Genomic DNA, 14,767 nt, shown 5'->3' on the forward strand with positions numbered 1-14,767 from the left:
CCAAGATATATAGTAGAATCACCTGGGAAGTTGAAAACAATACCCACCAACAGGTCTCCAGGAGATGCCAACATGTATCTAGGGTTGAGAACCACTGGTCTGTCCCATCTGACACCAAACTCTCCCATCCAACGTTAAATCTTCAGCAGTAAACAACATCTTTTAGGCTTTTGATAAGTCCTGCCAAACACATCTTCCTTTCTTTCTTTCCATTTTTTTCTTTCCCTTTCTTCCTTTCTTTACTTATTTTGAGAATTCCAAGAGGCCCTCGAGGGTCTATTAGTACATTTCCCACTCCTTGCCAAGGACGCTCTACGTCACAAGGTGCAGAGCGCCCCTAAGTATAGAGGACATTGCACTCCGTAAGGGCAGCACAGCTCACTCCCTAGAGCCTGGGGCTCTTTGCCTCACCCCCAACAGCCTTGCTAATGTTTGTCGCAGGCTTGTCCTGAGGGAAGACACGGGTAGAATATCTCAGGAGGTCCTATCCAATTTCCTGGCAATCTGTAACACAGGAAAGAGAGCTCTGCAGTCTGTCACTGTGATACAAATGCTTCTCACAAATACCTCAACCGTCAGTCTCACCCTAAACAAACAAGCATCCCGCTAGGCAGAGCTGAGCGCCACTCCCTGAACGATCTGGGGGATGTGACCGCAATGGCAATGGCTATCAAGTGCACTCAATTACCTTTTCATATTAACAAAAGCTGTATGCACTGAGCACCTCTCGCTCCCGCCACACACACACACACTTATCCACATCAGCTACCTGCCTCTCCGCCTGACCATTTCTGGGGTAATAAATATGTGCAGGGATATGTAGGGATAAAGTCTCCAGAACCTTAGCAATATCTAATACAAATCCTTCATTTCTGGAAAATCTGTTCATTCACAGACCAAAATCAGGAACTCTGAAAAAACCGGCAGCCTTAAGATTTGAAAACAGAAACATTCATGATGTAAAAAAATGTTATAGGGAACATGGCATTCTAAATTTCTACACGTTTTTAAGTTTAAGAAATTAAGTCATTGTGGTACATCGTGTTGTGCATAACATGCTCTAAATATTTATTTGCTTATATTTCGATATTAAGAGTGGAAAGTCCATACGATGAAAGACTCACATGTAATAATGGCTGCCGTTTATTTTATGATTGGTAAGTACCAGGTACTGTGCTAAGTGCTGTCCATGTTTTATTCTGTTGAATTCTCACAACCTGATAGAGGAACTACCAGGATATCCATTCTGTAGATGAATATGCTCAATAAATAAAACAATATGTCCGTGGTCAGCAAAACTAGAGGATGGCTGAGCTGGGATGTGGACAGAAGTCTGGATGACTCTAAAGCCCTTAACCATTTCAATAAACTATTATAGCATGTTTCTTTTATAAGTGGGTAATGCCTTGAAACATCACTACCACCACCATTAAAAAAAAAAAAAAAACAGATAAAGGGAGCCTGAATTCTCATTTGACTTTTAATCTTAAGGAATGCATTCATTGTGAAATAGGGGTGAGAGTATGGGGTTTGGAAGCTTGTCTTGGATATAAACTGTTTGACCCCAGGCAAGTTACTGAACCTCACTTGAACTGTCCACATCCTCTTCTGTAAATTGAGAACAACAATGTCCACCTTACACACTGTGAGCTTTCTCTCCTCTCTCGGCCTCAGTTTTCTACTCTGTCATTGAGGGACGGTAAACTTTATCACATCCATATCACAGAGGTCCTTAAATAGAAAAAATCATAAAAATGGAAATGCGTTTAAGTAAAAAGTTGTGTTTTAGAAAAGCTGTATTTCTGATCATTAGCACTTTTAAGTTTACTAAGTCACTAAAGGGAAATGATAAATTATGACATTCATATTGAAGAGTTCGTATTTTAGAAAGTGTGATTTTGTTGTTGCTGTTGTTATTTTGTAAGTTATCCCGGTTCATCTGTTTTCAACTATGAATTTTCTATTTGGCTTTATTTTGTTTTGTTTTTTACTCTTATATTTCAGCAAATCATTATTAAGTACCAATTAAGTGCTCAGGAATATAGGGAATAAAAACGTTGAAGACAGGATTCTTGCACTTGGGGAGGTAACAATATGTAGTTGGGTTTTCTTAAAGTAGGTACACATAAAATATATGAATTAACCAGTAGTTGCCAATGGTTAGGACTGGGAGAAGGATGTGACTATTAAAAAGTAGCAGAAAGGAGTTCCTTTATAGGGATGGAGCAGTTTTGTATCCCGATTGTGGTGATGGTTACGTGAATCTACAAGGATGACAAAATTTCATAGAAATTTACACCCCCTGTTGGGAAAATAGAATAGTTTGGTCAGGGCCCTCACCTCAGGTCCAGTTGGGTGTGGTTCAGCATCCTTTGTAAGCAAATTGTGTGTGTGTGTGTGTGTGTGTGTGTGTGTGTGTGTGTGTGTGTGTGTGTGTGGAATTAGCGTGCATGCGTGCCAATGTATATTTTTAGTTGCTATTCTTGTGTTCTTGAGAGAGATAGAGGAGTTTGGTGAAACAGGCGGGTGGGCGTCAGCCTTGGGCATCTGCCCGGTGCAGCCATGCTTTCCAACCTAGGGCTTCCAAGGACCTTTTGGCCAGTTACCTAGCTCATAAACCTGCGTGTGCAGGGTCTCGTGACCCAGCCTGGCGTATGAAGGGTATGTGACCCAGTCTGTGAATGCGCTTGAGGAGTCTGGGAGCTCCAGACCCAGCCCTAGCTCAACAATTGGCCCAGTTGGGGCAGGATTATGGGCAGGTAAAAGAGCCTGACAACTGGCATGGTCACCTAGCCGGAGCACCACAACTGGCATAGTCGTGGTCGAGTAGCTTTACAATTGGCGTCACGAACAGGATTAAGAGCTAGACAATTAGCGCTGTAAGTAGGATTCCAGACATTAGCAGTAGTGTCACATCCCCTCCCAAAAAAGAATGCATGTAAAAATTGATAAAATCCAAATAAGGCCTCTACCTGAGTTAATAGTATTATGCCTATATCAATTTCCTAGTTTCAACTATATACCAAGGTTATGTAAGATATTGTCACTGGGGGGCAATGGGCAAAGGGCACATGGAAACTCTTTGTATTATTACTGCAATTTCTTGTGTCTTAACCTATATAAAAATAAAAATTGTACTTCGAAAAAGGATGAGGACATTCCTAATAGACTGATGGGAAAAGATTTCTAAGGTGTGTAGTTAAGTGGGAAAAAAAGGAAGGCATTGAACAATGTTATTGTACCTTTTGTGTTAGAGCAAGAAGTAGAGAACTGATGCTCATATTTCCTGTAGAGCATAAAGGGACTATGGAAGAATACACAAGAAACTAAGAACAGTGGTTACCTGCAGGGACTGAGAAGGAGGGGCCTGGTAGATGAGACACAAAGATGGAAGGAAGAGTTTTACAGATTTTGGGTTTTGAGCCATGTAAATGTAATATTATTCAAAAAATAAATCAAAAGACAAAAAGAAAAAATCATAGTAACATAATAATAAATGATAATATCAATGTAGAAACCTGTAAGTCAGGTTCTTTACTGAATAATTTAAATATATTATTTCTAATCCTCAAAACAGAAATCAAAGTGGCTGTTATCTCTTTTTACAGAGGGTAAAACCAAGATTCAAAAGGAATTTTAAAAACTTTTGCCTAAGCCCATGCTCTTTTCAACTAAAATCAGCTCCCTAGGTAAAGTTTGCTGACCATGCCATGCAGCATCTCAGTGCCCTTTCACATGGTTTTTCCTCTGCCTGAAATCCCTCTCACCCCTCACCTTACTTTATCTGCCTGGAAAACTTCTTTTCAATCATAATCTTTAGAACCGTACTCATGCCTCACCTGCCTAGTTTTCTCCAAACCTCTCTCCTCAACAAAATTAAGAATTCTCCTCTCTGCCTTACTTCTGTATCTCATACTAGGTTAAGCATGCTATAAAAGTTACAGTTATTTCTTAACTGTCTATAAATCCTCAGCACCTAGCAAAATGCCTGGCAACTAACTCTTGCTCAGTGAATTTCTTCAGCTACAATGAACTCTTTAAACCTCATAGTAAATGTTCAGAATTAAGACCCTTTATTCAAAAAACTCATATTCACTTGTTACAGATGTAAATAATGGTATTTAGATGTTTTTAAACAAAAGTGGCTACAAGTACTTTTGAAACCCTCTTAAGAAGAACCCTCTTCCTGATTTCAAGCTATATAACAAAGCTATACTAATCAAACCAGTATGGTAGTGGCATAAAAGCAGACACATAGACCAATGGAACAGAATAGAGTACCCAGAAATAGACCCATGGATATATGATGAACTTATCTTTGGCAAGGGTTCCAGGAATACACAATGGTGAAAGAATAGTCAATAAATGATGTTGGGAGAAAGGGACATCACATGCAAAAGAATGAAACTGGAGTACTATCTTAGACCTTATACAAAAATTAACTTGAAACGGATTAAAGACTTAAATGTAAGACCTGACACCATAAATCGCAAAGGACCTGAACAGACATTTTTCCAAAGAAGACATACAAATAACCAACAGGTATATGAAAAAAATGCTCATTATCACTAATCATCAGGGAAATGCAAATCAAAACCACAATGAGTTATCACCTCACTTCTGTTAGGTTGGCTATTATCAAAAAGACAAGAGATAACAAGTGTTGGAGAGGATATAGAGAAAAGGGAACCTCTAAGCACAGCTGGCATGTAAATTAGTACAGCCGGTATGGAAAACAGTATGGAGGTATCTCAAAAAGTTAAAAATAGAACTACTATACGATCTAGCAAGCCTACTTCTGGGCTTATATCCAAAGGAAATGAAATCAGTATCGTAAAGAGGTAGCTGCAGCCTCATGTTCACTGCAGCACTGCTCACAGTACCCAAGATATGGAAACAGCCTAAGTGTTCATGGACAGAGGAATGGATAAAGAAAATGTGGCATGTTTATAAACAATGGAATATCATCCAGCCATAAAAAAAAAAGGAAATCCTGCCATTTGAATGAATCTGGAAGACACTATGCTAGGTAAAATAAACTAGACACAAAAAGGCAAATAGCATCTCATAAGTGGAATCTAAAAAACTCAGTCTTATAGAAATGGAAAGTAGAACAGTGGTTGCCAGGGGCTGGTGGGCAGGAGAAATGGGAAGATGTTGGTCAGAGAGTACAAACTTTCAGTGAGAGGGTGAATAAGTTCTGGGGATCGAAGGTATAGCATGGAGACTAGAGTTAAAAATACTAAATTATTTACCTGAAATTTGCTAAGAAAGCAAGTCTTAAGTGTCCTCACCACACACACACATACAAACTGTAACTATGTGTGTTGAAGGTCGTGTTAATTAATATCATTGTGGAAATGATATTAATCTATACATATAAATATAAATAAAATCTATACATATCATCAAATCATCACATTGTTATACCTTAAATAAATAAAATTTTTATTTCTCAATTATTCCTGAATATAGCTGGAAAACTTCTAAAAACTTTTAAAAAAGAAAATTCCCTCTTAATTATAAGTGGGCATAAGTAGATATTCTTTACAAATGTATTAATACTAAATTTCTGAGTGATGATGATTTCTAATACTTCTAGTAATTCTTGGCTAAATATGAATTCATAAAGAAGTAATAACACGTTTTATAAAAACATATTCATTTCTTTAAAAAATAACTTCCAAGTATGGCTTTTTGAATTTCCTTTTCTGTGAATTTACCTTTAGGTAAAATAAAGAGCACTGTGATCACAAGAAACCTTAGCCCTTTGGTGCTGAACTTCTAACCATTCAACACAGCATGGGGTTCCTAGACAGACAAAGAACTTCTGACTTTAAACGTTCTGCTGTTTCCATCAAAAAGAATTCACCCTCCAGAGAATGTTGCCCACACTGCTCATAAGCCAGATCAAGGGTAAGGTGCCAGGTCAGTGTGGCATAGCAGTAAAGATACTCAGTCAGAAGAGTCCTGCGTTCAAGTTCTGACTCTGCTAATTCCTGCATCCTTGGACAAGTTAACTTCTCTGTGTCTCATGTTCATCATTTGCAAAATGAAGTTATACTGGTAACAAACACATTGAGGTGCTGGAAGAATTACTTAGCACACATATAAAGAGCTTAGAACAGTGCCTAACATAGCTGAGTATTGAATACACATCAGCCAGTAGTAATACCATATAGCATAGACACACAGTACACACTCAATACAGTACTAACTACAAGAAGCAGCTGCTTGTCTCTGACTAGTTAAGCTTAAGGTATTTGAAAGAATTATCACTTCAAGGTAGTTCTAGAAGACAGATAAAATATTGAAATATTTTGAATATTAAATATCCTCAGCACTGAGAATTTTGGTTAACCAGAGTATGTTAATGTTGCAAGTCATTTTGCAGTTTAATTTTCCCAGATGTCATGCTGCAACATTTATTTTTAATGAGGATTCCAAAACACAGATCTTTACAGTGAATGTGGGTCATGGTATCTAGTCAGGTGTGTTCTAAAAGGGTTTTCATGGCCATGTGTTTACCTGTCCCCATATGCTTCTGGGTGCCTTCATAACTCATACCTTACATACTCATTCCAATTATGCTACATAGAAGGGATTCCTTATTAATTATTAAATAATAACCATTAATATTATCATAATATTTTAAGTCACTAAATCAGTATCTAAATCAGCATCAGGGTTTATTAAATAATCACAAGATAATTTTCATGGGGAAGCAATTAAAAAATACTGTTGAGGGACTTGAAGAGATATTTGTATACCCATGTTTCCAGCAGCATTATTTACAATAGCCAAAAGATAGAAGCAGCCCAAGTGTCCATCGACAGATGAATGGATAAACAGAATGTGACATATATATATACAGCGGAATATTATTCAGCCTTAAAAGGGAAGGAGATTCTGACACATGCCACAACATGGATGAACCTTCAGAACATTATGCTAAGTGAAATAAGCCAGACACAAAACGGCAAATACTGTATGACTCCACTTATATGAAGTACCTAGAATAGTCCAATTTATAGTGACAGAAGGTAGAATGGTGCTTGCCAGGGATTGGGAGGAGGGAGAAATGAAGAGTTATTGTTTAGCGGATATAGAGTTTCAGTTTGGAAGATGAAAATGTTCTGGAAATGGATAGTGGTGATGGTTGCTCAAATGTGAGTGTCCTTAATGCCACCAAACTGTATACTTAAAAATGGCTAAATGAGCTCCTCCAACACATGCAAAGAAAAGGAAGAAGCAGGTAGTTATCAATGAACTTGAGCTAAAGAAATAGTTTATCTAGATAATTCTGAGCAAGAGAAACACTAAGGAACCAGCTGTCATCATTGCCTTAATTCACTAATATAAACAAGAAAAAAGAAAAGAAGAGAGAAGAAAAGCTCCCCTTTGTTTTAGCGAAAGAGACTTCACTTTGGTATAAAAATAGAGTGAGAGCTAACCACCTCAAAAAATTAAAGACGACAATACTCAAACTCTACTCATAGTCCAAGTCTCAGTATACAACACACAAGTTTTATTTGATGACTCTGAAATCTTCAGTAGAGCAGCAATAGAAATGGGATGTAGCAAAAATCACAGGATCCGAAGCTACAGTCTCAATATGGGACTTGAGCCATCCATAATGTGTACTGTCAAAGCAAAGCCTAATAAATTTCAGTTAGGTTAATTCCATTAAGACCTAACATTGTTACCGTTTGTAAGTGAAAATACATTTAATTAGATCATAGGAATGAAGAGACAGTCTGGTTCCGCCACTTCGATATCCGTTTCTCGGGTCTTATGAACATGATATGAATAAGGACAAGACCACTTGCTACTGATGCTTCATTTTGTATCTTTCTCTTTATCCTTCCCTGAAGCCTTTATTTATTGAAATGTTATAGTACCATGCCACCAAAGATCTTGCAAGTGGAGAATAGCTCTTCAAAAGTAAAGAAGATTAGTACAATATTTTCCATTATTACCAGATCCTTCTCACCTTCAATGACAGAGAACTTCACAGAATGGAGCCCTGCAGCAATGAAGCCTGAAAAGTCCATCTGCTGCCAGATCTGATCATCTATTTATTTTCAAACACTAAATAAAATCTAACCAGACAAATTATCTTTGTCCCTAGAAAATGGTAGGATTATGTGCCGTAAATCTCACCTTGGTATCAGAGAGGAATAGAAAATAAATGGTTTCATGGGCAGGAAGATAAACAGGACAATGAAAGGTCCTGTCCTGGTTTTGATTTACCAGATGCTCCATTATGGCAAGTTATCTTTGCAAAAATAAATACATACATACATATAACAGAAGGTAGTGTGATAAATATTTAAGCATTAAATTTTGGGGGTGCTAGAAGCCAGGATGATCAAACTCAGCTAAAGGTTGTCTTTAGCACATCTGAACTCAACTCATGTGTCTACATGAAATATAATCTCTACTTGGGAGGGCCAACCCCTTGGCATTTTTGTACTCATCTGATTTAGTATGATCTGGAAAGATAAACACAAGAAGTTACAGTAAATTTGAATTATTTTTCTGATTCTTCAAAGGTGAGGTATTTTTTATTCATTCTGATTATAGGTTTTGCTGGAATTAGAAACGGGTGGCATATGAATATTTGGTACTGCTGGCAGCGAGTTTGCATATTAACAGAAAACAGAAATTTTCTAATCACATAAATCATTGTGTTGTAATCACATGAAAAATAGCTCTTTCAATTTCTTAGTGAGAAACATTTCTTAAAAGGCCTAAGAATCCAAGAGCCCCGAAGCCAACACCTCTGCAATAACTTATTGTATAGGGATGATTCCACAAAATGGTCTGGGTAATACGCAAACGTATGTTTATTTTCCTAAAAGGCACATTAAATAGTTGACTGTGACCAATCAGGTTTTCAACGTCTGCTATCAATTAAGAATAAAAAATTCCTGAATTGATTAAAATTTTCCCCACTTTGGAAAATGAAATTGGGTCTCTATTTCTGCCACATCTGCCATCAGCAAGAAGAAGGAAAGGGAATGAAATAAAATAAGCATTGGCATCAAAAAAAAAAAAAAAAGCTTTCCTCCTCCCCATATTTTTTATTGGAAAAATAAAATTTGTTTTCCAGCAAGATATTTCATTTTTAAAAAATCTGTTTCTAGTCATAGCTAGTGTTCTATTTATTTTTAAATGAGGCACACGAAACCTCCCAAGTGCAACTCTGATTTACATCTGGCTAATCCTCCAAATGTGACCGACCAAATTCATGCTGTTTATTTCTAATGAGTTATGTGATTTTGGGATAACACGTGTGAGAGATAGCAAATTAACTACTGCTAGTCAGCAGCAAGCAAGCAGAAACTCTCTTGGGAAGCTAGTGTGAGCAAATCCTGTAAGTCAATTTCTAATCACACTTGCCAGAAACTTGGGGGGGAAAGGTGATAAACCCTGCCAACAAAATCAGTAGTAGAATTTGTGTCCCTTTCCTTTTTCCATGGACAATTTCAACACTCAACCAACAAATGCAACTGAACCTTTTCCCTTCCACAGCTTCAGAGACTGCAAGGAAGGCTCTGGTCCCATTGATAGTCTTAAAAAAATTAAAACCTCACACTGCAAAATCTCATTACCGGTCTCTCTCAGTTCCTTTACTGGAGCTATATCTACTTACATGAAAAAGTATGACAGAGGTGAGAGGAGGTATCATTTGCATGTTACAGAAATGCATATTTTGCCCCAAACACCTACAGATAAGTAGACAAACCTTAGTCAAATCTCCTTACCTAGATACAAGCTAGTACTATAGAAAGAGTAGCACCAGCTCGTAATCAACAAACAAAAAAAAGTTAGAGATGGCAGGAAAAAATGCCCCCAAACCAGATAACTTATGGCTTAAGAGCCAGAGTTTGAAAAACACTTATTCGTTTGAAGGGTAAGACCCCAGAGAGCGCCTTCTTGCAGGACATTTTCACCTTATTTCCCAACTGAATCCCAAACCAAACACAAGTCCCTACCAGTGATTCTGAACCAGGACTGCAATTAGAACCGTCTGGAGAGCCATCAAACCCTACTGGCACTGGGACCCATCCCTCACCACCAAGAAGGTGGAAACCAGAATCTCTTGAGGTCAAGCCAGGGCACCAGCATCTGCCAAAACCCTCCCAGGTGACTCGACTATGCAGCAGCAGTTGAGAACCACAACTTTAGAAGTATGCCTTTTAAAAAAAGAAGCTCATTTCCCTATCAAATACACTCAGATCTCAAGTTTCTCTAATTCTGTCCTGTCCCAGAAAGTCATGGTCACTTCCATCTCCCACTCCGAAGCACTCTTGGTAACACAGGAGCAGCTGAGTTTGCTGCTGACACAGCTGGAGATGGGAGCTGGCATGGTGCAGGCCCCAGAAGGTCGTGGAAGGCAGGACTCCATCCTGGTGATCAAGCAGTTTAAGCGCCTCATCCTACGCATTTTGAGTATCTCAAGATATGTTTCAATATTAAACACAAAGACAAATGCAAAACAGGATGTGTAGAGAGCATAGAATTTTGGTTTTCTTTACAACAGTGGTTCTCTTAACTCTACTATGCATTAGAATCTACCAAAAAGCTTTTTAAAACACTCCACTCCCAGAATCACTGATGCAGTCAGTCTGGGGCAGGGTCTCATTATGTGCATTTCTAAAAAGTTTGCAGACCACATTTTGAGAACCCCTCCTCTGAACTAAACTTCAGGCACCTCCAAACATTTGAAACACCAAACAAAAATTTGTTCTTATAGTATCTCCCTCTATAATTGGAATATCAAACACTGGCTGGATATTTATATAAAGAACTTATCCTTAACTACGGTTGTACATGTGAAAACGGTATTGTATTTATGTTTATAAAACAGAGTTCTGGGCCGAGCCGTGGCGCAGCAGCGCTCGCGCAGCAGCGCTCCCACCGCGGGTTCGAAACACTCGGGAGAGTGCGGCACTTGGGAGCGCAGCAGCGCTCCCGCCGCGGGTTCGGATCCTATATACGGATGACCGGTGCGCTCACGCAGCAGCGCTCGCGCAGCAGCGCTCCCACCGCGGGTTCGAATCCTATATAGGGATGACTGGTGCGCTCACAGAGCTCACTGGCTGAGCACGGTGCGGCCGGTCTCCAAAAGGACAAAAAAAAAAAACAAAAAACCAGAGTTCTTATCTGTAAGAGATTTTTAAAAAGTTTAAAACATTGTAACTAGAATTAACATCAGCTGCGCGCCCCAGCCTCCCCACTCAGAAGTTAGGGTTTACCATTCCATGCATGTTTATATCATGACAATGTGCATGTACGAATACATAAAAATAAAACCCCATGGGGCCGGCTGGTGGCGCACTGCTACAGTGCGCCACTTGGGAGCGCGGCGGGTTATTTTCTAAGTATCTGGTTCCCAAAGTAACTTTCTTGGCAAGTCATGAAAGATTCGACTATTTCACATAAAGGCTATTTTTTCTAAGCAGAAATAATTGTCTAGAGATTAGAAATATACTACATTCCTATTAGGCCGAGGCAGTGAAGCACCTTCAGTCGGTGAACACATTGCATAAAGCAACCGTCTGGCTCTCTGGGGCTCAAGGTCATTTTTTCTTTCCACGTAGGGATTCACATAATTGGCGAAGCACATTCTTGCAGTGAATCAGGTGGCAAGATAACCTATTAGATAGATCAGTGGTCTGATCTGGACACAGCTGCTCAGCTCCCTCCAGGCTGAAAATAATTCAGCAATATCAACTTCCCCCATTAAGTACAATTAATTTTAGGAAATGGAGAAAATAAGCATGAGTAAATAAAATGGCTGACACATACCATGCATGGCAGAAAATACCAACTGTGAACAGGATACCAGCTTCCCTGAGTTCCCACTGACCTCCGGGTGCTAATGATGGAGTTCTGCAAAGATTGCATTAAAAAGCATCCTACACTTAGCCAGCCCTAACCCCAATCCAAACTTTTCTCCCACACCACAGCAGGAGGGCCTTGCTAATTGGGATGTGCAGAAAACACGGCTTGAAATTTGTTGCAGCAGCACACACTTCCAGGGCATCCTGAACACACACACACACACTCTCTCTCTACACTCATATTTCTTAGTTTTTAAAAAAGTCTAAATGTGGGCCGGCCCGGTGGCGCACTGGATAAGTGCGCCACTTGGGAAGCGCAGCGGCGCTCCCTCCCGAGGGTTCGGATCCCACATACAGACCGGTTCCCGCTCACTGGCTGAGCGAGGTGCGGGAGCAACACTGAGGGTTGCGATCCGTTGCCAGACACGGAAAAAGACAAAAGACAAAAAAAATAAAATAAATAAATAAATAAATAAGTCTAAATGTGTATAATAGGTGTACTTTTTATAATTAACATACATGTTTGCGTGATGGCTTTTTAAAAAAAAGAACAGGTGGAGATGGTTTTTGTGAGCATAAATCTGTCCATAAGTTTGGTGGTAATGGCCAGAGATAGCAACCACAAAGATGCCTGGTGAAAAGAGACCCTCTAATCACATTAGCCTGTAGTTCTAAAGAAAGATGGTTGCTCTGAATTTTCCTTTATACATAGCAACTTCAAAAAAAATCCCTATTTTCTTAGTACATCTTTATGTAGGAAAGCCTGCATGCCTTTGAAGCCTCAACACAAAACAAACAAGAGCCTTTACAAATCCTGTCTGACCACCCAGGGAGAATCAAATAGTATTTTTTTCCTCCAGTAGGCCACCCCAGGATACCACGAATAAAAAGGAAAAGAAGGAATTCATCATGTAACCAGGATGTATTTTTTTCTAAGGTAGTAATTACACTGTTTTAATCTAAATATTAAGGTATATTTTTCACTAGCAAAACCCAAGAAGTTCTGATTCTTTATTCATTCGACATAAGAAGTTTCGAAATAGCAGAAAACAGGTTAAAATTTAGCAGACAGCAGAGCAGGGGAAGATTAAGGAGTTTTCTCCTCAGAATCCCAAGAATTGAGAGGGGTTTTTAAAGGTGCTGATGCCCAGAATGGCAGGACGGTGGAGCCAGGGGGAGGTGCACTTAGACTGCAAGAGATATGGGAAGGAGGTTCTCTGAGCATCACATGGGAGAGTTTAGGAGCATGAAATTATGTTAGAATCACAGGAAGGTCTTAGAGTCATTCACATCCTGGAACGTACTCCTGTGATTATATCGAGTGTCTGCACAAAATCTCCACTTATGCCAAGTAAAGACCAGCTAGACAATAAGGGGCCTCCTTTATCGAAGCCCATGCTGTCTTCCCAGGCTTGATTTCCACTGCTGCCATGCTCTAGCCCCCTTGGAGTCCCTTGCTGTTCCTCGGGGACACAGGGCACTTCCACCTAGTCATACCAGTGTACTGATGATCTTTTATTCACCTGACATGTCCTGCCATCTTCATCTCTCTACCAACTCAGTTTTTATTTATTTAATTTTTTTAAAAAATTTTGGTAGCTGGCCAGGGACCCAAACTCCTCACCTTGGTGTCACTAGCACCACACTCTCCCTGACTCAATCTTTAAAACAGAAGGATGAAACGGGGTTGACAGACCTCCTCCTGAATCACAGCTCTGCCATTAAAGATGTGGGTGGCCTTGGGCGAGTTACTTAATCTCATTTTTTGCCTCAGTTTCTTCATGTGCTAAATGGGGAATAATGCTCACTATTGTGAACATTAAATGAAACGAGATTGCTAATCAACTGAAGATGTTAATAAGTGTTAGTCTGTCCCACTCAAATATAAATGCCATCTTCCCCCTGAAGCCTTCCTTAACATCTGCAGCCAAAAATAATCTCCCCCCTTCTCTAAATTCCCCTCCCACTTTAACTGCAGCTGTGTTTGGCTCCTGGTCACTTTTTACCTGCATTATCACCACATCTCTAGATGCCAGCACGCCTGCCAGACTCTGTGCTTTTGTGGGAGCGCTTTTGTGGGAGCAGGACCCATGTTTAACTGATGTATGTATTCTTTCCAATGTCTTGTACATAATCCAACTGTAAGAATCTCAGGATTCTAGAATTAACAGGACCCTTTACATAATCCAGACAAAATTGATCATTCTGTAGATAAAACTAAGTGAGATGATGAAGAAAAAAAGCACACTACTAGTAATAGAACCTTTTCCTACATGATAAACTTGAATGGACAAATGGGTGGATGGACAGACAGATGGATGGATGGATGGAAGAGTGGACGGATGTTTGGATGGATGGACAGATGGACAGACCAACCAACAGTCAGTTATAGCATTCAAGATATTGTCAGCAATTCAAACCTTAGGAAACCGTGTACTGACCCACCACCTAACGACCACCTCACCACCCATGCTTTCTTCAACCGCTAAACATTGTTAAATGCTATTTCTTTAAAATTCTTTCTAAAATCCAGATTGACAAAATCTGCCATGTAAAAGGATTTGCTATAGTAGTCCTCTTCAACAGCAGGATCTCTTCATTTAAAATGTAATTGTATTCAGAACTTTTCAGAGAAACAGCAGCTAACCTTCACCTGGCGTAGCTCGCTCATGCTACAGGTTTCACTGAGCAGCAATACCATGTGCTAATCATGTGCTTGTCTCCCCCCCAGGAAGCCCACAGAAGGACCATTCCTGGGAGAGCTCCCAGCTCAATGTCACTCTCTTGCTCTTCTCCTCCAGTCTGCCACCTCCATCTGTCCCTACATTTATTCCGTAAAGTGCAGTACCAGCATGATAAACCCTATCACAGGGATAATGAGAGGAATTATGGAAAGGCAGATTGCAAAGCACTTG

The sequence above is a fragment of the Galeopterus variegatus genome, unplaced genomic scaffold, assembly GCF_000696425.1.
Source record: "Galeopterus variegatus unplaced genomic scaffold, G_variegatus-3.0.2 Scaffold1857, whole genome shotgun sequence".
NCBI classification, from domain to species: Eukaryota; Metazoa; Chordata; class Mammalia; order Dermoptera; family Cynocephalidae; genus Galeopterus; species Galeopterus variegatus.